Source organism: Pezoporus wallicus, unplaced genomic scaffold, assembly GCF_028554395.1.
Source record: "Pezoporus wallicus isolate ANWC-B61680 ecotype Strahan unplaced genomic scaffold, APGP_CSIRO_Pwel_v1 contig_8234, whole genome shotgun sequence".
Lineage (NCBI taxonomy): Eukaryota > Metazoa > Chordata > Aves > Psittaciformes > Psittacidae > Pezoporus > Pezoporus wallicus.
In genome coordinates, this window is record NW_026637703.1 from 292,994 (window position 1) to 318,855 (window position 25,862).

The 25,862-nt window shown below is 51.6% G+C and overlaps 1 protein-coding gene across 4 annotated transcripts in view; it reads left to right on the forward strand.

Annotated features, from left to right (window-relative positions):
* The first annotated feature begins 516 nt into the window (after positions 1–516).
* LOC130598161 (discoidin domain-containing receptor 2-like) overlaps positions 517–25,862 on the forward strand; it is a 59,314-nt gene continuing 33,968 nt past the window's right edge. For 2 of the 4 annotated variants that reach the window (XM_057407321.1, XM_057407317.1), the window contains exon 1: positions 16,267–16,425. The gene's annotated coding sequence lies outside the window, so the exon portion shown is untranslated. Of the gene's footprint in view, positions 625–16,265; positions 16,426–25,862 lie in introns of those variants that run through there. The other 2 variants (XM_057407320.1, XM_057407319.1) reach the window with 2 other exon arrangements.

Here is a 25,862-nt window from a genome sequence, read left to right on the forward strand (position 1 = left end):
AAAGCCCTGAGGCACATGGGGACATGGTGGCACAACATTGAGGCAAATGGGGACATGGCACAGCCCTGAGGCACACAGGGACAACACGAGGACATGGCACAGCCCCGAGGCACACAGGGACATGGCACAGCCCTGAGGAACACGAGGACATGGCACAGCCCCGAGGCACACAGGGACATGGCACAGCCCTGAGGAACACAGGGACATGGCACAGCCCTGAGGAACACGGGGACATGGCACAGCCCTGAGGCACACAGGGACATGGCACAGCCCCGAGGCACATGGGGACATGGCACAGCCCCGAGGCACATGGGGACATGGCACAGCCCCGAGGCACACAGGGACATGGCACAGCCCCGAGGCACACGGGGACATGGCAGCCCAGCCCTGAGGCACGCGGGAAGCTCGGGGCCATGGCGGCCCCCGGGCCACCCGCAGGACACGGCGCTGAGCACAGGCCGCGCTCCTTCCCTCCGCGCCGCGTTGCCATAGCGACGCCTCCCTCCGTGCCCCCGGGGCGCTGTCGCTTTAAGAGCGGCGAGGCCGCCGCCGCCCCCGCCCCCGCCCTCGCCCGCCCGGCGGCCGGAAGGGGTCCGCGCTGCCGCCCGCCGCCCGCTCTCTCAGGTAAGCGCCGCGCCTCGCCCGGCCTAGCCCGGTCCCACCCCGCCCGCCGCCGCCGCCACCGGGGGAGGCGCTGCCCGGGGCGCCGGCCCGGCCCCGCCCCGCCCGCCGGGTGCCCCGCGGGCCGCAAGTGCGGGAGGAGCTCGGGGCCGCTCCCGGGCGCCGGTCGGGTACCGCGGCGGGGCTGGCGGTGCCCGGTGGGAGCTGGGGACCAGAGCGGGGAGCGCTCGGCGAGGACCCTGCGGGCCGAGGCTGCTCGCGGAGGAGCGGTCCCGCGGAACCCGCGTTGTGTTGGGCCGCGGCGGGTCGGGCGTGCTCGGGGAGGGGGTGTGTGTGCAGAGCCCGCGGACCTGTTGAGCGCTGCTCGGTGTGCGAGGGCGGGCACCGCTGCGGTGACCGGTACCGGCGGTGCTGACTTCCTTGGGCCTTTCAAGGCTCCGGCACCGCTCCTGCCGGGCTCTCTTCGCAGGTGGAGTCACGGCGATGCCGATCGTGCCTCCCGCTCTCCACCGGCATCGCTGTCCCTTGCAGCGGGGCACGGCCCAGGCCCGGCCCGCAGCGAACGCACGGAGCCGCCTTGTTCCGTTTCCCGCAGCCGGGTGCGCGCTTGGCATTGGAACAGGCTGCCCAGGGCAGGGCTGCAGTCACCGTCCCTGCAAGTGTTCACACCGCGTGGAGACGAGGCCTCAGTGCCATGGGTTAGTGGTGGCCGTGGCAGTGCTTGGGCTTGATCTTACATAGATCTTCCAACGTGGTTGATTCTGTGTTCTTTGTGGTCCTACCAGCAGCTGCTGGGACTGTGAGAAGTAGGAGGAAGCGGGCAGGAGGGAGTAGACTTCACTGCTTACGGTGTTAGTTGTGCTCAGGTCCTGAGGTCCAGTTTTCCTCCAGCTTGAGAGTCAGACCCTCATGCTGGCTGGTGCTCTCTTTTGGGATTTTTCTCCCCTTTTATGAAAGAATGAGCCTTTATATTCCTAATCATGTCCGTGGGAAAACTGCTTTTAAACTTTTATTTTGGCCTTTTCTGGTTAATGCTACTCCAGTTTCTTGCTGCTTGGTGCTTTGCTTCCTTTTTGTGCTGGATGTGCTGGATTTCTGTTTCTTTGGCTTGTCTGGCTTCTAAATGTTCCCTAGTTAAGGAGTGGGGGGATTGGGAAAGGATAAAATATGAGAATCCAAGACTACTTTGTGTCAGCTCCTCTAGTGGAATCCTGTAAACCAAAGGGGAGAGGAAAGAAAAACTGATCAAGGGGAGCTCAGGGTAATTTGCTTTGTTGGAGGCAAAATGTTCTGAGGGACTGACTGAGATTTTGTGTCAGTTTCTCTTCTTTTGAAATCAAAAGATAAACCAGCACTTTGAAACGCTCCAGTTTAAAATGCTGAGCTCTTGCTTTGCTCTTCAACTGAGAAAAGGTCTTTAAAACAGAAAAAGCAGCAGCAGTTCTGCAGTGGGTGTGTGTGTGTGTGTGGGGGGGGGGGGGGGTGTGCAGAGAGGCCTCACAGCTCTTCCATCAGCTGCTCCTGCCTTCTCCCTGTGGACCATACCATTAGAGAGGCTTCAATTCCCATTTAACCTGCTGGTCTGGGTAATGTGGCTGTGGGAAGCAGGAGGAGCTCTCCGTGCATTACCCACTCTGCCACCTGGGGCTTGCTGCGCTGCAGGCTCTGGCCTCTGGGGTATAATTGAGGAAAGTAATTGTATTTGAAGACTGAAATCTGTTAGGCAGGTGTGTGCTGTCCCCTGGGCAGATGTCAGGGTGTGTGAGCTCACTTTTGCTGTTGGCGAGTTGTGGTCTTCTGATGGTTGTAGTTGCCTGCTACTAGTTGCTTGATGCTGAAGATTGCAGCATCTTCAGCGTTTGGAAGTGAGACCCTTTGGTGTTCTGTCCTTTTGCACCCCATGGGGATCACCCAGGTGATCTGTCTCCTCCCCCAGCGCTGCCTCCTTACCTTTCCCAGGAGCTTTCATCTTCCTCATTCAGTTTTCTCTCCAGGAAGATTTATTTGTTGCATCTTTCCTGAGCTTGGTTTTTGTGCACAGCAACAAGCCTGGCCATGGGCAGCGCAGTCTGTGGTGAGGGACAGAGAGCCAAGAGCAACTGGAACTGGGTGTAATTGAAAGCTTTGCAGCAGATAGCATGTGGCTGTCTTGTTGAGGCTTGAGGTAGCTCCTTGAGTAACACTGAGCGAAGATACGGATCTTTCAGCTCTAAACAGTCAGTGAGAAGGCATCAGAAGACTCCCCAGGGTTTGGCCACTCGGGAAGCTCTCTGGGCTGGAGCCCAATGGTACAGTGGCAGCAGGACTCTGGGTGGCTTTTCTTCTGCTTGCTGCTGCAGTTCTGCACCATCTGATGTGGGTACTTGGCTGCTGTTCTTCTGAAGGTGTCCAGCCAGGTGAAATGGTCAAGAACCGGTGTCTTGGAGTGCTCTGCTTGGGTTTCCTGCCCTTCCTTCCATTGGTGGCTGTTCACTGGGGAGTTTGGCTGCAGTGGGGGGTCTGTGCCTGAGGGGGACCAGGAGTGTCCCATGAGAAGGCTTTTGGGTAACAGGCTAGAGCCCTGCTGAGTGGGAGACCAGGCAAAGAGCAGTGTGCCCACCCTGGTGATGGTGTGGGACAGCCCTGGGCATCTGGGAAAAGAGGAATTTGGTAGCGAGGTGAATCCAACAGGGAGCAAATACCCACCCCAGTGGTAAACAGCACCAGCTGGGAGCACTGCTTCTGTCTGCAAGCCCTGGCTGGATCAGCTTTAGGTAGTTTCTCGAGAAGCCTGGGGGTGACATTCACCATTTTATTCCCCAAATATCCTGCTGTCCCCTTGGGCGCTTTGTATCTGCTGCTGTTTGCCAGACGTTGCCCGAGCTGCTCTTACACTGCAGCTGTTTCTGCAGGTCCCCAGTTCCTGCACAGTTGTTCTTACTCTGTTTATTTTAGTGCTTATAAACTGATTTTTAAGAAGAGTTGGAACTTGAGCTGGAAAGTCTCCTTTTGCTGCTTCCTCATGATCCGCTTGAGAAGCGACACCATTAGGAGGTGGCAGCTGAGCCCTGCAATATTGTTCCCCCCTTTATGCTTTGCATTTTCTGAGCTGTGGTTTCCCAGGGTTTTGGGGGCTGTTGCCCTGTACCTTGTTTTTAGCAGCTGACTTGTGTTTGGGGAGGTGTCTGATCTTAATCTAGTTAGGATTAGGAGCTTGGTTTAGGAGTAAAAACCTTAAAGGCTTTTTCTTCACTTTTAACATGTTTAGCCTGAACATTTGCAGTCGAACATAGCTATGTGTTTCTTAAAGACAGAGCAAAAAGCTGCTTTAGGGCAACATCTTAAATTGCTGAGATGCAGTCTCACATATGGAGCTAGAAGGTGCCACCAAAACAGTTCCACCATGCCTCTGTCGTTCTGCATTTTACGGGCAAAGCCCTTCACGATTCTCATAGTGAGTTCAAGAGCTATGGGTTGAGGTGTGGAAACTGTTTTTTAGTACATAGCTTTAGTAAAGATGGAAATCGAGGGAGAACCCCATGTGGTTAACATGATCCTCTGCTCCCATGGTGATCAGTGCATTGCCTTTCCACGCTGATCATAGAACAGTTTGTGTTGGGAGGGACCTTAACGCTCATCCAGTTCCAACCCCCTGCCATGGGCAGGGACACCTTCCACTAGACCAGGTTGCTCCAAGCCTGTTTTGTAAGTTACTTTGCAAGTTGAGCTGAAAATGGGTGCTGGAAGTGGTGAATAACCCCTTCACTTGGAATAATCTATGGCTGGGAAGAGCCAGGGGTTCAATCCTCCCCATCTCTTTTGCTAGAGGCAGGCTAGAGTTTTTGTCTTCCTGCTGTGCTGTGTGTTGAATGTTAAACAGTGATTTCTATGCAAGAATTTTAAGGGAAGCCTTTCACAGCACTTGAATGACCAACTAGGGGCAGCTGAGAAAAGGTTGCCTGGGAGATGCTGTTGAGAGCAGCTAGTGCAGTGCGGGACAGCTTGCGTGGGAGAAAGGGAAGGCAGGCAGGATCAGGATCTGATCTTCCTTTTTGGGGTGCAGGAGTGCTGGTATCCCTTCTGAATGCTCAGGGGATGTGAATGTGAGTTTGCAGGCACAAGAGCGGTGTTGCTTGTTCTACTCATCACAGTACTCCTAAAGGAGCGAGGTGCAGCTGGCCCTGCAGAGAACAACGGTGTCATCTGGATATTAAATATTGCACTTCATTTCCTGCACTCTCTACAGCACTCACACTTCCCCATGGTTTTCACCAGAAGGGAAAAGGTGCTGCATTGTGGGGAAGTAGCATGGGGAGGCTTCTGGATGCTGCTGTAGCATCACCAGAAACTTGGGTAAAATCCTGTGACATCCCTTTAAGCAATCTCAGGGTAAAGCTGGCTTTCAAAGGAGCTTATTGTTCTCTTCAGAGCTCCTGTTGTACTGGTTATTTCTCTCTTTGGGTGCAGATAGGGTTCAAGTGATAATTACAGGGAAATGCTGAAATACCTCTCCAGACGTGAAGAAAATACTCTTACACATGCAGGTCCCCACTGCTGTGTGTTTAAGGGATTGCTTTTCCGGCTGCTCCTCAACCTTTGCAGCTCTGAGTTTGTTCTTGCACTTCTTCCAGCGCCTGCTTAAAATGAGTTTGTGTGAAAATGTGAGTGCTTTCAGGCTGTGGGGAATGAAAACGTGATGCTCCAGTTAGGTGCTGGCAAAGTGTCCTCCTGTCTGGAGCTGTGTGGGAGGAGAAATGGCTTCTTGGTTGTGTGACCCCAATGGGGAGAAGAGCAGCTGGGGTTTAACAAACTGCTTAAAATTTATATAGGCCCCCAAAGTCTCCAGAGACATCTCTCCTTTCCTAGAAGCTTCCTTTAACAAGCTGATTTCTCAGGCTGATTGCTTGCAGATGAGATCATGCAGTGTGTTTTGCAGGGAAAGAATCTCAGCTTAGACTGGCGAGCCAGAAAGCTTTAACACGCAAGTCACATGCCCGGTGTCCTCATGGCACATACAGAACACTAAACACTGTGAAAGCATCTGTCTGGGGGGCAGCTTTTGTTCCATGAGCTTTCTGGATGTAAAGAATACCAAGGGATGCTCTCAAGTGCTGGGTCCTGTTGCTTCAACAGCAACAGGAGACAGCAAGGAAGTATTTCATCTTTCCTTAGCTCTGTTTCTCTCTTTAGTGTGTGTGGTGTTGGGATAAGCCCAGGCGAGGGAAGGCTCTCATCTTAATTCCACAGACGTTTTTCTGCTGGCTTCAGCAAAGGAATTTATGTAGAATTGATATTTTTTCTGTTGATACATAAGAACGTTCAGAGCAGGGAGGACTTGATGTTAATGTTCTGCTGCAGAGGATCTCACCGGTCTCTGGTCCCTCTCACTGCTGTTTTCCATTTCTCTTGATGGCACCTGGGTTCAGGTGTCCTTAATGGAAAGGCTGCTTCTTCCAAAGTAAGTACAATCCTCCTTTAGGAACCCTGAAAATTAAGCAAAGCTGTTCTAAGGTGATGCTGGGTGGTATTCGCAGCACAGCGAGCCTAAAAACTGCTGCCAGTAGTTTGAAAGTACAGCCTGTTCTCACAGGCCAGGTAAAAGGCACCTTCCTGATGCCAGGAACTCCTTGTGCCTAAAATTACTTCTTCCAAATCGAGAAGGTGTTAGTTATGCAAAAGCAAATAGGGGGGAGGAGGGAATTTTACTAATATTGATTATGGAAATAAGAGCCACTTGTTCCCAAGCTCTCCTTAACTAAAAATAGAAATTGGAGTCAGACCAGGCAGGGAAAACTTGAAATCCACCAACCTTTTATGCAACTTAGAGACAGGAATGGATAAAGCAAGATGTGTTAAAACCTCCTACCACTGCACAGCAGTGTTCTGCCTGTAGCAGAGCCTCATTCTGTGAGCTTGCTTCCTGAAACCAGGAGCAAATCTTACAGGTGAGCACAGGCTTGTTGGAATTTCTTTTTCCTGTTGCTAAAGCATTCCTTTATATTTCTCAATAAAGCAATCTTCATGTTTATCAGAAGCTCTTTACAATGAATAATTTCACACAGGTGTTTTGTAGAGGTGCAAAGTCAGGCACACCTAAGTGGAATCTAGAGGATCTAGAGCCTCGTCAAACTTCAAGCTGAAAGAGGAGACTGAGCTGAGCTCTTAGGCAGAAGCTCTTCCCTGTGAGGGTGCTGAGGCGCTGGCACAGGGTGCCCAGAGAAGCTGTGGCTGCCCCATCCCTGGCAGTGTTCAAGGCCAGGTTGGACACAGGGGCTTGGAGCAAGCTGCTCTAGTGGAAGGTGCCCTGCCCGTGGCAGGGGTTGGAGCTGGAGGAGCTTTAAAGTCCCTTCCAACATAAACCAGTCTGTGGCTCTGTCAAGGCCTATACACTTTTTAGTGTGTAGTACAATGCAAGTTAAAATACCTACTTTCTATATTGTGTTATTTTATTCCCTAGATAGTTGTGAAGTAAATTGCTTTTGTTGCATGCCCTTACTCACTGGCTCGTAATTCCAGGATTCTTGTTTTAATGAAAGGGGCTGGTAAAATACTTGCTGCTGTCAAGTGGTGTAACTACTGCTGCAGTGAAGTGGTGTATATTTTCTGTAGCAGCTCAGCCATCTCATTCTGCTCCTGGATGGGATCCTGCTGGGTCTGGTCATGGGCTGTGTGTCCACCTGGAGATGGGCTGATGTCAAGGCCACTGGTTGGGTCGAGCAGTGCGTACACATGGGAGGTGATGATCTGTGCTCTGAAGAGCGCTGCCTAAACCTTGTTTTGTCCACGAAGCTTCAAGTATGGAGCTGCTGAAGCCCCAGCCCACTCAGAACTAATGCTTGCAGAATGCATGACCAAGGAATTAAACTGGGTGGAGCTGTTCCAAAATTTGGATGTGGGGCCTGTCCGCTCCTAATGCAGCAGCTCTCTGGGTGTTTGCTTGGAAGGGCTCCCAGCATGGATGATGCTCTCCTGACCTGATTTGACTTCCCCTTCTTGATGCTTGGGTACTGTGCCCAAATCTGTCTGTGAGGATCTGCAGTGCAGAGCTCTGGTGCCTGATGAACCTGAAACAAGTCAGCTCCTGTCAGGAGATGATAGATGATCAGCTCATACATGCCATGGGGGATGGAAGGGAGGGCAGAGCACAAGAGGAGGGACAGAAACAAAGCAAACAGTTGTGTTTCTTCCCCAGGACTGTCCTATGTCCTGAGTCTGCCAGCTTCAGCTTGGAGGCCAGAAGAATAGGGTGGGGTGTTTTCTTCCAACCAGATGAATTTCTGCAGTGAAAATGAGAAGTGAAGTTTAGTTTCTCTGGGAATAACATTTAAGGTGTAAAAACATCCCACCCATCAGTAATGAAGAGCTGAAGAATGAGCAATTACAGAGACAGAGCCTGCAGAGCACATGGTGTCGGCAGCTTTTCCTTGAAGGATGAGAATTCAGTTCTGGGCCCCTCACTCCAAGAGAGACATTGAGGTGCTGGAGCGGGCCAGAGAAGGGCAACGGAGCTGGTGCAGGTCCAGGAGCACAAGTGTGATGGGGAAAGGCTGAGGGACCTGGGGGGTTCAGTGTGGAGAAGAGAAGGCTCAGTGGGGACCTGATTGCTGCCTACAAGTGCCTGACAGGAGGATGGAGCCAGGAGGGGCTGGGCTCTGCTCCCAAGGAACAAGGGATGGGACAAGAGGAAACGGCCTCAAGCTGCCCCAGGGCAGGTTTAGATGGAGCTGAGGAACAATTCCTTGCCCAGAGGGTGCTCAGGCATTGGAACAGGCTGCCCAGGGCAGGGCTGCAGTCACCGTCTCTGCAAGTGTTCACAGAGCATGGAGGCGAGGCCTCAGTGCCATGGGTTAGTGGTGGCCTTGGCAGTGCTGGGGTAAGGGTTGGACTGGATGGGCTTAAAGGTCTCTTCTAACCTGGCTGATTCTATGATTCTATAATCTGGGCATGTTTGTTGCATGTATCCTTTGGTAGTGGCATCAGTCTTCATATTGCCTTCTTACAGAGAGCTAAACTAGCCAAGAGTCAGGTTTTGTGGTCCATGTATCCCTGCTGTTATTTCAGTTGTGCTTCTCTGTTTCTGCCTGTCCGAAGGTAAAGTACAAACAGTAATATGCTGTAGCAGGAATAGCTGGAGTATTGCAATTCAATATGAAAATCATCCTACAATGGGTGCTTTTCACTAAGCTCTCACATCTTCATGCTGGGTAATGTGATCTTCCAGGGGTGTTTATCTGCCAGTTCTGTGTTTCTAGTGGAGCTGAGCTGGGACTGCTTGTGGGAACACGTGCAGCGTGAGCCTCCAACACCATGTTGTTGTTCGGGGTGAGGGGTTGGCTGTGTGCTCTGGGATTCAGCAGAGCTAGCTGTGCTGTGAGCTCCCTCCTTGTTGCCCTGGACAAGGGTCTCAATGCTGCAAATTCATCTCATGAGCTCTGTTTTTAAGTGCATGTGTTTTGCATTTGCCATGGGTATTATTCAAACAACCCAGCTTCTCAAAGGGTCCTTCCCTTTTCCATCAGCTTGATTCCATCCATTCTACATGTGTCGCTAGCAGCAATCTCATATTTTCTTCCACGTTTTGGGACAAGCTGAATGGGGCTTTGCAAGTGCCATGGGCAGAGTTGGGAGGAACAGCACTGGTGGCAGTTTCTCTGGTGACCCACGACCCTTTTCAATCTTGGTGCCTGATTCTGCTACCCCATCACCCTCCAGACAGAGCACCTCATGTAGACAACACGCTGCCTTCATTCTGAGGACTGAAGCCACCAGGGATTAGATGTGGTTCAGTCTGCTACAGCATTTTCTGGCCTCCTCCCAGCACTGGAAGGACACCAAATAGCAGCAGTGCCTCTGAGGCCTCCCTAGAGTAAAGACTTGGAGTGGGAAATGATTTTTCTCGTCCCTTCTAACGTCGAGAGCTATTGGCTGTTTTGCTTTTTACCTGTATTCTTGGAATTATTGGAAGGTTTTGTGTTTGAGTGCTCAGCTGAAGTGAAATGCCAAGAAGAAACTGCTTATGGTAGATGTTAATTTGTGTAAGGACAGCGTGATGCAGTGCACTGACCGTTTGAGACGTGTGTAATACATGAAGGCACAGAGACTGGTACTCCAGTATCCCTGTCCATACAAACACTGATTGTGTCAGTGCTGACATCTTAACCAAGCTTTTGATACAATCTAGAAAGATTTCTTCAGAGAAACCCGATGTCCTTTTGTAAAACTTGGCAATAATTATTCTGCCTCTTCTCATTTGCTGTCACAGATGGTGGTTGGAAAACATGTGTGGAGGTCTTCAGCCTGACCTCCTGCTAGAAGTGGGACTGTCTCCAGCCTGGGATCACCTCAGCTGTGGCTTTGCCTGGCCATCTCTTGAAAGGACCCAGGAATGGAGCAGTGTGCCACGTCGGATCACCTTCTGTTTGCTTTGCTTGAGAGTTGTACCTAGTGAGCCACCTTTGAGTGTGGGCTATGCATTTAGCTTTGAATTACTTCATCCTCCAGGTTTAAAAACATTTAAGTGAACCGTTAGGAAATGTCCCAGTAGGGATAATAATGTAACATGTATCTGAATCCTTCCATCTTTTCCATGCTAGGATGGGAAATATGAGCAGACCCGAAGTGCTGTTTCTGCAGGAAAAGGCAAGGACCCTGTTAGGTGGTTTTCTTATGTGTGCACAGGGTTATTACAGTGAACATGTCCTGTTGTTGGAATGAGCACATGGGTGTTTTCTCCTCAGTATTAGCTGCGTGTTTGCCCAGCCAGAGCTGGGTTTGTCTGGAGGCACAGGATGAGCTCTTTGAGCATCCTTCGCCCTGAGGCTGAGTGTGGGCTGGGGCAGAGCAGCTCTGCGCCCAGGCTGAGGCCACACATGCTCAAAGAATGACCCTCCTCAGCCTCTTGCAATGGGAGGAGAAGGTTTTCCCCAGGGTCTGCTGCAGTCCTTTCAGAAGGAACACCAGCTCATGAGATGGGTGCTCCAACAGGCACACTCATCAGCGTGGCCTGGAGCATTAATGGGAGCACAACAGCTCTCTACATCTGAGAAGTAAGCTTGGATTTGGCAATGCCACAAGCTTCTGGACTCAGTGGGTGTCCATGAATGGCACGTAGTCAGGCCAGAGCAGAGGCCTGCTGCTGTGTCTGGGCTGGGCTGGATTTCTTCAGACAGAACTGCAGATTGCAACACCCTTATGCTTACTGAGGCCAGGAGGCCTTGCTTGGAAGGGAAATGGCTGAGATGGAAGGAGCTGCTGAGGAGGTGGAAGCTTCCCTAGCCAAGGCCTCGTTGCTGGATTCCAGTCTGGCTGTATCCCTGCACTCTGCATCCCCTCATGCCATGGGGAGAAATGTGCATCCTTCACTGGCACTGAGAATGAGAGCTCCCGTGGGCTCATCGGCATCTTGCTTGGCACTGCCTTCTGCTCTGGAGATTCCTGTTGTATTCCTGTTAGTGTCTGCTGTGTCAATTGAGTCCGGTGGTGTGGAGCCAGCAGCAGTGCCCCTGGGTGGGTTCCAGGTTCCCTGTTGCCATGAAGAGGGGCCATTTGGTACCCTGCCTGTCTGAACTGTGCACCTGAGAGCATCCTCCTGCCTTTATTTCCATACCAGAGCCAGCAAAAGGGCTGGGAGCGTGGGCTTCTGCAGGCCTCTGGTCACTTGGAGGCGATGATCCCTGCTGAGGAATGGCAGAAACGTGGTGACCACTGTTGTGAGCTGCTTGCTGCATGCTTTGACCAAAGTGCAGAGGGCAGGTTCGGGGTTGTGTGGCTGGAGGGTCCTGGAGCAGCAGCTGTGCAGAGGCAGGGGTGGTACCTAGAGGCTGACTTGGGCTGCCAGCTCTTGTTTTACCACCAGCTCTTCCATGCACTGGGTATTTCTGCCGGGTCTGTGTGTGTGTTGCCTGCAGAGGGGCTGTAACAGCATTGCTGCCATAGCCGAGTTCTGCTCTGGTTCAGTTGTTCTGGTGTCCCTTGCTGTGAAAACCAAACTGTTGGTGCCCAGTCTCTCCCTTCCCACATGCTGTTCCTCCTTGCTGAAGCCTATAGCCAGTGCTTATGGTTTGCTTTGTTTCTGCTTTTATTTTTTTTCATTCATTATTTATGTTTCTGCTCTTATTCTCCATGTCCCTGGAATAAAATCTCCAGTGAAGGAAGCTGAGTAGCTCTTCTCTGAGCTGGGTTTGGAACTAATACTCAGACATTGGTCTTTGCAGGTCCCCACAGCTTGTAATATTTGAGGTGACATATGGCAACACAGGTTCATCTGGGAAGCTTTTGGGAGAGAGGAACAGACCTGGGGAAGTATCACTCTGGGTGAGATAGCAGAGCTTTGACCCACCAGGCCTGGGACCTGTGCAGCTCTTGCTTGTCAGAGCTCTCCTTTTGCTGCCATCCTTGCCCCAAACCCCTTCTAGGGATGGAGGGCAGGAGGAGCTGGGCTACTGCAGTGCTGGGGGAGGAACATGTCCATGACAGTGCTCAGGACACTGGATGCTATCTGGTGCTTCAAGAAGGTCAGCTTTAAAAGATGCCCTGTGCCTGCTGAACACACTAACTGCTTACAGGGCTTAGATGTCAGAAGCCCAGAGCAAGGGTTTGTTAGCTCATGGGAGTTTTCTCATCTGCAGCACTTGCTGTTGCAGACACCAGAGAGTACTTGGCTCATGGTGCAGACAAGAGCAAGGCAGAGAGGCTGAAGATGTCCTGCTTGGGCTGGTCCCGGTGTCCAGGGACAGGGAGGGATGTCTGTTTGCAGATAATGGTTTCTCTGCCCCTTTCTTGCACTTGTGTCAGCAAAGATGGCCAGGGAGAGTGTTTACAAGTGTGTCCTTGCTGAGCGCTGCTCTGTGCCAGGAGTTCGCTCCTCAGCTGGAAGATGTGTTCACTGGGGCTTTGTCATTACAACAGCTAAAGCTAAACTGATCTCACTCCACTTGTTCTGACCTGCGGGTGTATGTACCACTTGCCTTCCCTCTACTCTCATCCCCATCTTTGAGGCAGCCCATAACGGAGCAGCTGAGCTGTTTAAAAGACAAGGCAAATAGGAGGCTGCTGCTGTTTGGGTCTTCCCTGGTAATATTTAAAGCTCTGAGTTGTTGTTCTTCCATTGCTGCCTTCCCAGCCATTTTCATCCCTGATGAGGGAACTGTGGTGGCAAAGCAGTGCTGAGGCCTCTCCTGTTGCTATGTCCTTGCAGGATAGGGTATCACTGGGCAGCTACAGTGTACCCAGAAACAAGCAGCTTGGCTCAGCTGCAGAGTTGTATCTGTTGGGGCAGGAGGATTTATTGTCCCATGGCTGGACCAGACGTTGTGCTTGTTCTGGTGATGTAGGAGGTCACTGAGGGGTAGAGGAGATGCCATACACTGTGGTATTTGCCCTTTTGAGGACTTCCCTCTCTCTTCAGAGGAAGGGCTTCCTTGGCATGGGGTTGGAGGTGTGTGGTGGAACGTGAATGTTCCCCTTGTGTTCTGTTGTGTCTTGCATAGCTTGGGAGGGGATTGTCCTGCATCAGGTGTCTGTATATGTCACCCCATGCTGTATCTTGTCATCTCTGAGCCTTCTGTTACCCTGCAGAATAGCTCTAGTCAGCACCTTGTATGGAAGGGTGGTCGGTCAGTAGTGCTCGGAGGATGTCACACACATCCCATGCTAGCCCTCCTGTGCCATGCCAAGCTCTTCCCCGCTTCGCTCTTCTCCCACTTTTATGGCTGGAAGTGGATTTCTTTGCAGTGGATGGAGGCTACAAGCAGAGCTGGGCTGAGCAGGTGTTTCCGCTGGAGTAGGGTGGGAGTGAACACGTTCCCACACGTCGGGTAAGGACAGGAGAGGGCTGTGAGGTGTAAACAAAGCACTTTCCGAGCAGGCTTCTGTGTTGTATCACAAGTTCCTGGGAAGGTGAAGGCGGGAGCTGGCTGTCGTCTCCTCTCACTGAAGGAATAAAGAGCTTGAATGTTGTACAGGTCCAGCCTCCTCCATGGGGCTGTCGTGTGCTCTTCAGCTCCCTTGTCCCTGCATAGCCAGAGGCTGCTCAGGTGATGTCCTTGTCTTACCTGACATGAGACATTGGTGCTTACTGAGATCCCTGGGCCCAGCTGTGGCCTTCTGGCATGAAGGCAGGTAGAGGTCCTGCTAGAGCTGTGCTAGGCAGGCAACTGGAAGGTAAGGAGCGTAAGGGCTGTGCTGAAGGACAGGGTGCCTGGTGCTGGTGTCCTGCTGCAGCAGAGGCCTGGCAGGAAAAGCTTTTAGGTGCTATTCTAGTGTTTTCCTTACTCATGCTTGGACATGTATTCCCCCCTCATCAGTGGTAACTGCAGTGGTTCTCTGGCCACAAGTCACAGGTCTGGTGTTGACATTCATTTCTGCAATGGGATTGTGGAGCTTTTCCTCTGCAAGAACCTTGTGCTTGCTGCAGAGGAGGGTCCTGCTCAGGTGGTCAGGGCCATCCTGTCTTGAGCTGTTTGTCTAGTTGCCTTCACCTTAGCATCAGTGTTTGTTCATTTATTACTCCAGTGGCTCTGGGACAGCAGAAGGCAACTTCCCGCTGTCGGTGTGATCAGCTCACCAGTGCTTCACCCCAGATTTCGTATTTCTGCTTAGCAGGTTGTTTTCAAGCAGTGGCAGAAAAACCCCTGCTTTTAAGCCCATTGAAACACTTTGTAGGCATTATCATCTATTTTGGGAGACCACCTCTTACCTCTTCCTAGAGTGTTTTTGCAGTACTTTGGGGAATCACGGTCCTGTGTAGGTGCCTTAAGCAGCCAAATTGCCCTGCAGTGGCATAAACAAGCTTTTGTGTCTAAATTTGTCTATGGAATTTGGTCTCAGTTAATTGGACTGATCATTTCAAAGCCAAACACAATCTGTTGGAGGAACTCGAACAGTGCCAGCGCTGCCTGGGCTGGTTCTTCCCCCTCGCCGTGCGGAAACCTGCTGGTGCTGCAGAAAGCTGTTCTGTGCAAGACCAAAACAGGGTCTGTTGATGTTATTCCGAGTCCTTTGAGGAGCTGGTCACATGTGCTGCTATGAGGTCATTAGGAAGTCTCTCAAATACACAATTTGAGAAGCGATGATGCTATGGCAGAAGTATGCTCCCTCTTCGATGTGAGATGCAAAACTCTCTCTGAAGTGCTGTAGTTTGTAATGGCTCAGTGGGATCTGTTGTTGTGCATATTTGGGCTCATTCCAGTGAAAAAAAAGGAGAGTTGCTTTATCCCAGATTGATTAGTGACTGTACAGCCTGGATCAAGTTACATTGCAGAGGGCATCCAGCAGGGAGCCTGTTGCTGTGCTCAAGTGCTGAAGGCAAGAACGAGTGAACTGCAAGGTCAGCAGTTTCTAGGAGTGCTTTGTGCCTCTGCTGCACGGTCCTTCCCCAGGGAAAGGAGCTCCTCAGATCTGTTTGAGTTGGGTCACTGCTCTTCCCAGTGCCATGGGGGCTCTTTGTCACCCAGGAGCCTTCTCCAGGCCCTTGATGTTGCTTCTGTGACGTGCATCTGCTTTGATGCTTTTGTTGATGTTCCTGGTGGACAGGTCAGAAAAGTACTTATCATGGGATCCCAGCCTGGGTTGTGTTGGAAGGGACCTTAAAGCTCCTCCAGCTCCAACCCCTGCCATGGGCAGGGACACCTTCCACTAGAGCAGCTTGCTCCAAGCCCCTGTGTCCAACCTGGCCTTGAACACTGCCAGGGATGGGGCAGCCACAGCTTCTCTGGGCACCCTGTGCCAGCGCCTCAGCACCCTCCCAGGGAAGAGCTTCTGCCTAAGAGCTCATCTCAGTCTCCCCTCTGGCAGGTTAAAGCCATTCCCCTTGGCCTGTCCCTACAGGCCCTTGTCCAAAGCCTCTCTCCATTTCAGTGCCTGCTGTGGTCCTCTTTGTCCTGCCACCACAGAGCTTCAGCAATATCACCTGCCCATGCGGTTCCCACTGTCACCCTTGGTAATTCATCCCCCGGGTACCACATTCTGGTTGAGTTTTGTGTTTTCCCCTCCATTTCTGTACTTAAGAGAAAAGGAAAGGACTGATGTCACAGCTGAGGAAAGCAATAGGGGTGATGGATCTGTTGTGATAAGCATGCATTGGAGCCCTGGTGTTTCTTCTGCGCTCTCCCTCTTCCAGGAAAGCCTCTGGAAGGAGAAGTCCAAGTGTCTGAGAAGTGCCTCTGCTGCTTGCAGTAATCCCATCAGTTGGATTTGCTTAATAAATGACTAGAGCTGCCTTTTGCTTATTACTTTTCCCTCCTGCACACGTGCTGGTGGAGAACGGACGCGCGGTGCGCGGTGCTGCGATGTTCCCACCGGGATTTTCCCTGCGAGCACAGGCAGTTGTGTTAAACCAGAAGGTGAAGGCGGCCGGGCCGGGCCTGGCTCGCCCCTGGGACTACACGGGCCCTGCTTCCTGAGCAGGAGAGCTGCTTTCTGTTGTGGTTTCACTAAATGAATTCAAAGCTTGGCCTTCCTCCAGGCGCAGTCCGGGCCGGGTGCCAGCGGAGCAGCCCCGAGGGAGAGCACTGGAGCAAGGAGGGGCCAACAGCAGGGAAGAGCAGGGGAATCCAAGCAGGCGGATTTGCCTAGCAAACAGCTCTGTTTCCATCTGCTGGGTCAGGAGTTGCTATAGGAACTGGGATGATAGAGGCAGGGCCATCTCCTGGGCCTGTCTGTGTGTGCGGAGGGAGGGAGGAGGGAGGAGTTACTCAAGTTTGAACATATCATGTGTGCTGGTGGAAAGTTGCAAGGAATGTCGAAACTACAGCCTGGCTCGACCTATGGAGCTCAACAGAGACATGGCAGTTGTTCCCTGTGCTCAGCAGGCCCCGGGCAAGGCAGGTAGGGTCCTCCCAGCTTGACTCTGCTCTCCTCCTCGTGTGCTTCCGATGTTGGATAACGCACAAACCCTTGGAGGCTGGCTGGAAGTGGAGGGGGGCTGTAGCGGTGGCCGTGCCGGGATGTGGAGGCTGTTCTCCCTGGCTGGCAGGAGAGGGTGGCTCTTTGCGCCCTGGTTTTCCTCCCGCAGGTGCCGGAGGGTTCACAGATCGTGGGTATTCCCGTGTTTCATGCCCTGGGATCCATTGTGGGGTGGGAATGTGAAGCTGGCTGATGTGTTCTCCTGGGCAGGAGTGGTTTGTGGGGCTGTGGCTCTCTGGGAGAGCCCATGGTGGTAGGGCTCAACTCTGACACATTGTGCTGGGATGTGTCAGGGCTAAGGGGGAGTCAGATACCCAAGGCTGGTGCTGGCAGAGGGTCGCTTGTGATGGTGGGACTGTGAGGGGACATGGTCCTGTCCCCCAAGCCCCAGCAGCTCCTGCCCTGTGCATATTCCATGGCAGTCTTGTGTCTCACCTCTTGGGGAGATGCAGACCTCCCCGTCACCTCCTGATGCACCTCCTGCAGGCTTTATCACTGTCACACTTCCTTGGACTCGCATTTAGCCTGAACCACAGGAGTATGGATGTGCAGGAAGCTGCTTCTGAGAGCCCTTGTTGTTAGGGTTAGCTGTGTAGCAGCCCTTCCAGGTAAAATCTGATTAATTCCCCAGTAAACCCATTTTTTCCAGATGCTGAAAACCGTCCCAAATAAATAGCTGTGTTTGCACAGGGTCACTCAGTGCTCCGCAGGTATTTACTGAGTAGGCTTGGCTGAAATTTCATCTGCCTGTTTTGTGTCACAGAGAAGCTCTGCTACAGAAAGCCAATAATGATAAAGCAAAGGTGGGCAGTTGTTTCTCTCCTTGAGGAGCCGCACGATAAGCAGCCGAGAGCTGCAATGTGATCTCTGTACACAGAGCAAAGCTTGCCAAACTGGATTAGATCACAGCCCACCTACTCGGCCCGGCTTGTCTCGGGCAGCGGCTGCTTGGCACATTGAGCACAAAGACCCAAGCGCTCAAATGCAGGCAGATGTGGAATAACCTGCCCTGTAGGAGGTCACTCTCTGGCTACGTTTACTGGTTTGCTTATACCTGGCTAGCTGTAAATGTATATCCAGTGTATTCTTTCCTCGACTCTGCGAATGGAATCGCAGATGTTCTTATTATGTAGGTCCGCTTCCTGTATTTTATGGAATTACTCCCACGTTGCTCTGTGGCAACATATCCCAGAGGCTTCATGCGCATGGTATGCCCTGGAATTTCATTTCCTCAGTTTTAATGTGTTGTTTTTTAATTTCAGTTTGTTTTCAATATGGGAAAGGTAAATGGGATCCTTCTTTTAGGTCTAGGCATCCTTATTTTACATATTTCTTTTTCTCCCCCTCATCTCTCCCGTTTCTTGCGTTTGCCTCAAAGAATCCCAGGATTTTCCTTATAGCTACCTGCCTTCTGTGTAATTGCTTCTCTGTGGGCTCCCGTTTCCTGCTCTGCCTTGAGCAAAAGTGATCAGAATCAGCCATTCTCTATAGCTGTGAGATGCTGTTAGAGCTTTTCCGATGTGCTTGTCTTCTCCTTTGTTTATGAGCAAAACGTTTACTTTGACTGCTTGAAACACATAGTGGTAACAAAGGTCTTCTGGGCTGTGTCTGTAGGCATGGTGGGTGTTTTGCTGGGACCTTCAGTTAATGGAAATTTCATCTCTGTACATGAGAAATTAAACTTTATCTTGGGGAGTTGAACTTGTAAATACCAAACCCGGCAGAACATGGTGAGACCTGCCTGGAAATCCCCGCCAGAGGAGGAGCCTCCAGGCTTGGTGCAGCAATTTGAGCTGATCCCTAAGTGTCGCCGCTCATTGCTCCCATCTTTGCCAGGCACTTCATAAATCAAACGCTAAAACCACTTTGCTTGAGCAAACTTTAATACACACAGTGTAGCAGATGTGTGTTAAAGACTGGGCTGTTGTGGTTAGGTGCGCAAAGAAATGATACCCACTGAGGACACAACCTGCTTTGTCCCTTCTGGTTCAGGCCAGTGTGTTGTGGGAGGGGAGAAAAGCTCTGATAGAGTCACAGCCTGGTTTGTGCTGGAAGGGACCTTAAAGCTCCTCCAGCTCCAACCCCTGCCAGGGCAGGGACACCTTCCACTAGAGCAGCTTGCTCCAAGCCCCTGTGTCCAACCTGGCCTTGAACACTGCCAGGGATGGGGCAGCCACAGCTTCTCTGGGCACCCTGTGCCAGCGCCTCAGCACCCTCACAGGGAAGAGCTTCTGCCTAAGAGCTCATCTCAGTCTCCCCTCTGGCAGGTTAAAGCCATTCCCCTTGGCCTGTCCCTACATCCCTTGTCCCAAGCCCCTCTCCAGCTTTCCTGCAGCCCCTTCAGGCACTGGAGCTGCTCTCAGGTCTCCCCTTCAGGAGCCTTCTCTTCTCCAGGCTGACCCAGCCCAGCTCTCTCAGCCTGGCTCCAGAGCAGAGCTGCTCCAGCCCTCGCAGCATCTCCATGGCCTCCTCTGGCCTCTCTCCAACAGCTCCATGTCCCTCTTGTGCTGCTGCCCCAGAGCGCAGCCGAGGGGCAGGATCCCCTCCCTGGACCTGCTGCTCACGCTCTGGGGGTGCAGCCCAGCGCATGGGGGGGTTCTCAGGCACACACTGGAGCTGGGTCATGGGAGTTTGCTGCATTTTGGTTTTTGGAGTTAACTTCAGTTGTGGAATGCAGTAACTGATAATTTGGGTTCTTTCTGATACTGGTAAAGCTGCTTCAAGTTTGGTCTTTTTGTAGCTGTATGGTGTGGTGTTTTACACTTAGTTTTTGCCAGGAGCCCAGCAGAGCCAGTGGTGCTCCTTGAGCAAAGGGCAAGTCTGGGTACCAGTGGCAGGTGTACTGAAGCTTTGCTTTATGAAGAGATGTTTCACAAAGCTCATAAAAAGCAGCTTCTGGTGGTATCAGCATTTCTGTGGTGGCTCTAGAGGGCCAGCTGAGTGGGTAGATGTTCCAAATAGTGCTTCTGGTTTGATTTTCACTGAACCATTTCTTAGAGTTTGGCTTCCACCCTTGCAAAACCCAGCAGCTTCTCAGCTTGGTGCCGCGTGTGTTGCGGGTTTGCTTCTTGTTTTGCAGAGTCTGTCCCAGTTTTCATGTTTTATCTCTTAAAAAGATTCTACCAGGGGCAATTAACAAGAAGTTGTAGATAATGAGTAGCTGCTATTGTAAAGCAGGTATTTTGGGATGTAGGCAAAGCTAAAGATAACTAGAAGCACAGTGACTATCTCAAGGCAGTGAGAAATATTTTCATGTCTGTATAACAAAATAAATGTCACCAGTGGTGTTTATGTAGTGGGGAAGGTTAAAAAACCCCAACTGATTGCTAGTAACAGTATTGAGGGGTAAGAAGTTTCCTGTGTTTGGGCAGGAGCTGGATGATGTCCTCTCCCTTATGAGGATGTGGAAATGCCTCCCCTTGCGCTGGTTGTGGGGGAGGGCGTTAAACACAAGATAACAGGCAGAAGGCTTTGAAATCGGAGCAAGATAGGGACTTGTTTGTTTAAAACCAACTGGCAAAGCAGCTTTCTGACTCCTGGCTGCCGATGGGTAATAAATCCGGGAGGACCAAAGGAGCTCCTGAAGTTTGGGAAAACATAAATGTTGTGGAAGTGGCTTAAAATAGCATGGGAGCAGGTGACCAACAGGCAGAGCCTGACCTCCGGCCAGAGCAGGATCGGGGGAGCTGCTGCATCCCTACATCAATGTCACATTAAAGAAGGCACATGCTCTGTGGTCCATGCGCTCTGATGGAAAGCGGATTATGTGCAGAAAGCCTTCAGATGGTGGTTTTTAATGAGAATCCTGTACTGGCTGCCAAAAGGAACACCTGGATACCTGGATCCTGGCTGCGTTCCCTGCTGTTGACTGAATGCTGTTCCTCCCAGGAGGCAGAAGAGGCTCTGCTTTGGGAACAGGAGGTGTTGGGTGCCACTGGGCAAAGTGGTTTCCTTTGCCCTGTGCAGGGTCTGGCCTATCCTTCATGCTCAGCTTGGGTGCCTCACCACTGCTGGTAGCTGGTGGCTCTGAGTGAGGAGCACCCTCCTGAGCTGTGTTGGTTGTGCCTGGTCTGTGCTGTCCATGTAGCCGGTCCATGTCCTCTTGCTGTGCTAAGGTGGCAGGGTCTTGGTTTCCATTTGCTGATCAGAACCGTGCGAACAAGTTGATTTATAAAGTGCCACCTGATACCTCTCAAAATAGGTACCGGTGGGAACGTGATCCGTGCAGTCCTTAAACACAGGGCCATGGAATAGTGCTCCAGCCACGCTCTAGGCTCAGCATGGGACAAACTCAGTTCCTAGTATGCCCATGAAGAAGCTGGTAGAAGTGGTAGTAAAATCCGACCAGAGCTGTCCCACTGCTGAGTGGAGACTTGATCTCAGGAGTGGTGACTTGGGAGAAAACATTAAGTAACTTAGTGCTGGAATTTGGCTTCACTGAGGAGGTTTATTTGGGACAGGAGAAGACTTCGGGATACTGCAGAGCAGGTTATCAAGGAGACAGAAACAGGCTCTTCACTGAGATGTGTAGCAGGAGAGTTGGCTGTGATCAACTGAGGTAACAGGAGGTTCTGCCTTGGCATAACAGGGGTGAAGTTTTCCCTCTGCAGACAGGCAATGAAGAGGTTGTCCAGAGAGGTGGGGGAGCCTCTCATCTTGGAGGCTTTTAATACCCAGCTAGACAAAGTCCTGCCCAGGCTCGGGAGTTGGTGCTAGCCCTGCTCAGAGCGGGAGGTGGGATTAGGTGCTCTCCTGAGGCTCTCCTCTAGCCCCAATAACTGTGCTGCTCAGTAACCTGATCTCCTCCTGAATGCAGTTTTGAGTACAGTTGAGTAAAAGGTTCTGGTGGAGCCCCTTGAGAGCAGGGAGGGAGGAAGGTGGTTTAGATTGAGTGCTCTTAATACTCCATCTGTCATCTGTGTGGTTAACATGTCATATATATGGTTGCTATGTGAGACTCTCGCAGTGGAAGATTGTAGGTCTTGAGAGGCCTATTGCTAACTTGTAGTTGATGTGTTTTAAGGGTAGTGTGAAAAAGAAAAAAGTAGGCAACCTCCTGACGAAAAGAAAAGCTGGAGAGAGATGCCAGTGTAAGGGACAGAGTGAAAACATCAATGTGCCACATGCTCTCTGGTGCCTGTTCGGGTGGGATGAAGCTTTGGTGAGGGACAGTGACCACTGCTGCTTGGGAGAGGAGAAAAGAGGGACTTTGAACTCTTTGCTTGCACATCTGTTCTGCCACTTCTGTCATACAGAAACAGTGGGACCGGAGCCTGGAGGCTGCCCCTCAGTTGAGGGGATGTGTATTTTGGAGGCCTTGCTGGAGTCCAGGAGGCTCTGTCCTGTCCTGCCCCTGCTGCTGGGGTTTGGCTCCTGGGGGATGATGTGCACCCATGTCCTGTGTAGTGCTGCAGCCTATCTGCCGTGGTGGGAAGTGCCTCCAGGCTGCTCAGTGGGGATAAGCACAGAGCCCTGCCTGGGGTCAGTGGGGAAGGGTAGTGATGGATTTTAATTACCTGAGCTAAGAACTAGCCATTGTTAGTACAAGTGAATTTGCATTTCCTTGTCTTTGACTTTGCCTTTCTAATGGTTACTATTTTTGGCCCGATTACTTTGATGGATTAAATCGCATTGTTCAGTTATCCCTTAAGTCTGGTTTTAGGACAAAAGTGCTCTGTGCACTTTCATAATCCAAGGACATCCCACTCCTGTGGGACTGCCTCTGACCCAGCTCTGTGGTTTCCCTGTCTCCACCCCAAGTGCCACTCTATATTGTCACGGTCCTTTGCCAAGCCCCTTGTGTTGTTCTTTTGTATCTCTTGTAGTGACAGGTCTCCTAATACCACCTCAAAGGTGCTTATTCCCGTCTCACTTTTCCAATAGCTGTGACTTCTTGCATGCATCTTGATTAACCCAACTCACCTAAAATCTGGTTGCTTTTACCTGTCCAGCCATGTTGCTGCTCCAGGCATCACTTTGCGGTGTCATTGTGCCTGCCCTATGTCACCCATCACGTTCCTAACATTGCCAAGGCTCTTTCTGACCATCCCTATTGGCACCTATATCCAACCTCCTGTTGGAGCCTCATGCCAGGATCCTGCTGGGCCTCCCCAGCTGCCCTCTTACTGCCCAGTGTGTTGATTTCTGGTGTCACTGCTTGCACTCGCTTTGTCCAGGTGCCACCCATGTGTCATGCAGAGACCTCTCCGCTGGTTGATGGAGTCTGGGCATGGCCACAGAGGCCACACTCAGGGTTCACCTAAGGGAAGACTTGTGGCCACCTTCTCACAGGGCTCCTGCACAATATGACACAGCTATTCTGATACTGGTCCCATCCATGCACCAAAACCTTGTAAGAAGTGACCAGAATCCTTTCTGTAAAGCTGATTTTTATCAGCATGTTCTGTTTGATCCAGACTGGAGCTACAAGGGCTTTGTGTGCTCCAGAGGAAGGTGGCTGGGCTTGGAGTATCTCAGATTGATTCTGAGGCAGACACATGTTCTACTATTGCTTCAGAGCCAGAAAAGTGGAAGTCATACCAGGCTTCAGATGCTGCCCCAATGAGTAACTTTGCTGTTTCCTCCTTGAATTCCTTTAGGAATGATACCATTTAATCCTCCTGACCATTCCTACACCTCTTCTGAGGATACTTTGAATTAGGTTAGATCCTCCTGTAACACATACAGAGCGCATCATACACACAGCTCTGAGTCCTCATCATGACCGTGGAGTTCCTTGGCCTGGCGCTGGGCATCTGTAATGGGATTCCTGCAGCAGAGCCTGAGGTCCCACTCCGAGGTAATGATCTGCAAAGGAACCAGTTAAAACAGCTGCCTGTTTCACTCGGGATCTAGTGAGGCTTGCAAACTTGCCAGACCTCCGTAATGGATCTCTGGAGGGAGAACAGTGCCTGGAGGAGCTCCAAGTCCCACCTTCTTCATGCACATCACTAAAGAATAGCTCCCTCCTGCGCCCACTGGGCTGCTGCTCTCAGACTCCATGCGTGGGGACAGCACTGGGTGCCAGTGAGCTGCTGCTCCTGAGATGGGCTAGCTCTTTAGAGGGGGTATATTGGGGAAAACTGCCCCTTTTTTGCATTTCTGTTTTTCAGGGTGTAGCTGTTTTTTTCCACCCTCACAATGGTTGTAAGAGGGGTTTATTCTCCTGCAGGCAGCTGTTAGCAATTAGCAACTTGAGCCATTCAGCCTGAGAACAGTTTAACGCTTTCTTGCCTCTCTGAGGATGTTGCTATTCCTGGTTTTGCTGGTCTGGGGCTTGTGCTGGGGTTGTGGCACTTTGTGTGTACATGTGGGCAAGAGGGGAAGAAAGGCCTGGGTACAGTGCGGGGCTCACAGAACTGAAACTGTCAAGTCATTTACCCAGGAAGATGGTTTCCAAGCCATTTGTGCAGAGGCTTGTATTTAGTAGTGTATTCCAATGTGTTCCACCACTGGGAAGTGTGCTGTTTGGGAATCCAATGTACTACTGCCTGAGATTTGGACTCGGCAGAAATCAGCATCAGAAGGCCTTCAAACAGTGATTTCTGGCAGTGTGAGCTCCTGAGTGGAGCTGAAGCTCCTCTGGATGGTGAGATGGGTGAAAATCACTCTTGGTGACCTTGTTCAAGAGCACAAGAGCTGCTGTGGAGCTCCAGGAGATGAGAAATTACCCTGTTTGCTCCCAGTGTGCAGCATCTCCAGGGATTCCCAAACAGTGGTCCAGGGCTGGGAACCAGGTGTGGTGGGAAGAGCAAACCCAGTACAAGCTGCTGCGGTCCCCACGCAGGGCTGAACTGCTGGAAGCAGTCTGTCACTGCCACATGCCAAGGTGAGGCTTTCTCCCCAAACTGTGGTCACCAGGGAATGATGAGGCTGGTCCAGGCCAGTTGTTAAGGTTCCTCTGTCATGAGGAGATACAAACATGTCCAGGGAGGATGCTCATCTTGGACGCTCTTTAGGCAGGAGTCAAGTTCAAAGCCAGCTTTTGTAGGCACAGAGTTGCAGACAGATGGTCTAGAGCCAGCTTTGAAGCTTTCCTTTTCTCTTCTGGAGCCCAGGCTGGCCGTTATGGCCCCATCTTCCAGTTTTGGCTTGCAGCTCCCTCAAGCCACACTATTTTTGTGAGCTCCTGAGCTTCATTTACCCACCGAGTCCTGAGAAACCCCTGGTTCACAGCAGGGCAGGGTGGCACAGGCAACTGTGCCCATCCCTTTCCTCCCGTGCTGGCTGCTGGCTCAGTGGCAGGAGCTGATGTGGTGCTTGGGCATTTCTGTGACTTTCCTTGTCTCTCCACCCCATTCCTTCTTCCCTCCTGTTGTGTTTTACGTTGATTGCTGTGTTGAAGTGGTTAAATCATAGAATCCCAGCCTGGTTTGGGTTGGAAGGGACCTTAAAGCTCCTCCAGCCCCAACCCCTGCCACGGGCAGGGACACCTTCCACTGGAGCAGCTTGCTCCAAGCCCCTGTGTCCAACCTGGCCTTGAACACTGCCAGGGATGGGGCAGCCACAGCTTCTCTGGGCACCCTGTGCCAGTGCCTCAGCACCCTCACAGGAAGGATTTTTCCCTGGGTGCTATGCCTTGCTGTGGCAGTGCAGTGGGTGTCATTTAGAACATGGCATGAGCATTGCCTAAAGCTGGGCACTTAAGTTCTGGTGTTTGGTCTCTTCCTGGTCAGATGGGGTAATGGTTCTGTTTGGGTTGCAGTTGTTACATTGCTGTGACTTTGGCCATTGTCATGACTTCTGTCATGTTGACAGGATGAGACACACTCAGCCCAGCTAATCTTTTGTCAAAGACAAACTCCTCATGCTAAGTCTCAGCTTGGTACCTTTCACTTAGGGCTGATGAGCTGTGCACTGATGGCAGGGATGGGGACTCCTTCATCCCTGTGCTCTGCTGCAGGTATCTGCCTCCCAGCTCTAGATCCTTCTGTGCTGGGCTTTTGGATCAAATGGAATGCCAGGGCATTTGAACACTTCCAATGCTATCCGGGGTTGCTCCCGTTTCTTGTTTCCTTTCACAGTGGTTTCTGGTCCTCACCCAGCCATGTACAATCTGTTTCAATGCTCTCTAGCCACTCTTTCCCTTAACCCTGAGTAGGTTACAGAGGAGGAAACCCCAGGGTGCTTTGGTTCGAGCTACCCCTGTGTCTTCATGGGTTTCTGCTCCTCTCCCCTTTTGCCAGGCTCTGTTTTAGGCTCTGCTTCTCCCAGGAAGGCCCTCAGTTGTTTTTCAGGCTCAGAGCCATCTCTCGTGATGGAATCCAGCAGGGACAATGGCCAGTAGTGTATCCTTAGGAAAGAGAATAAAAGCAGGGCAAGCTTCAGTGATTCTCACCCTGATTTAGCCCCTCAGCAGT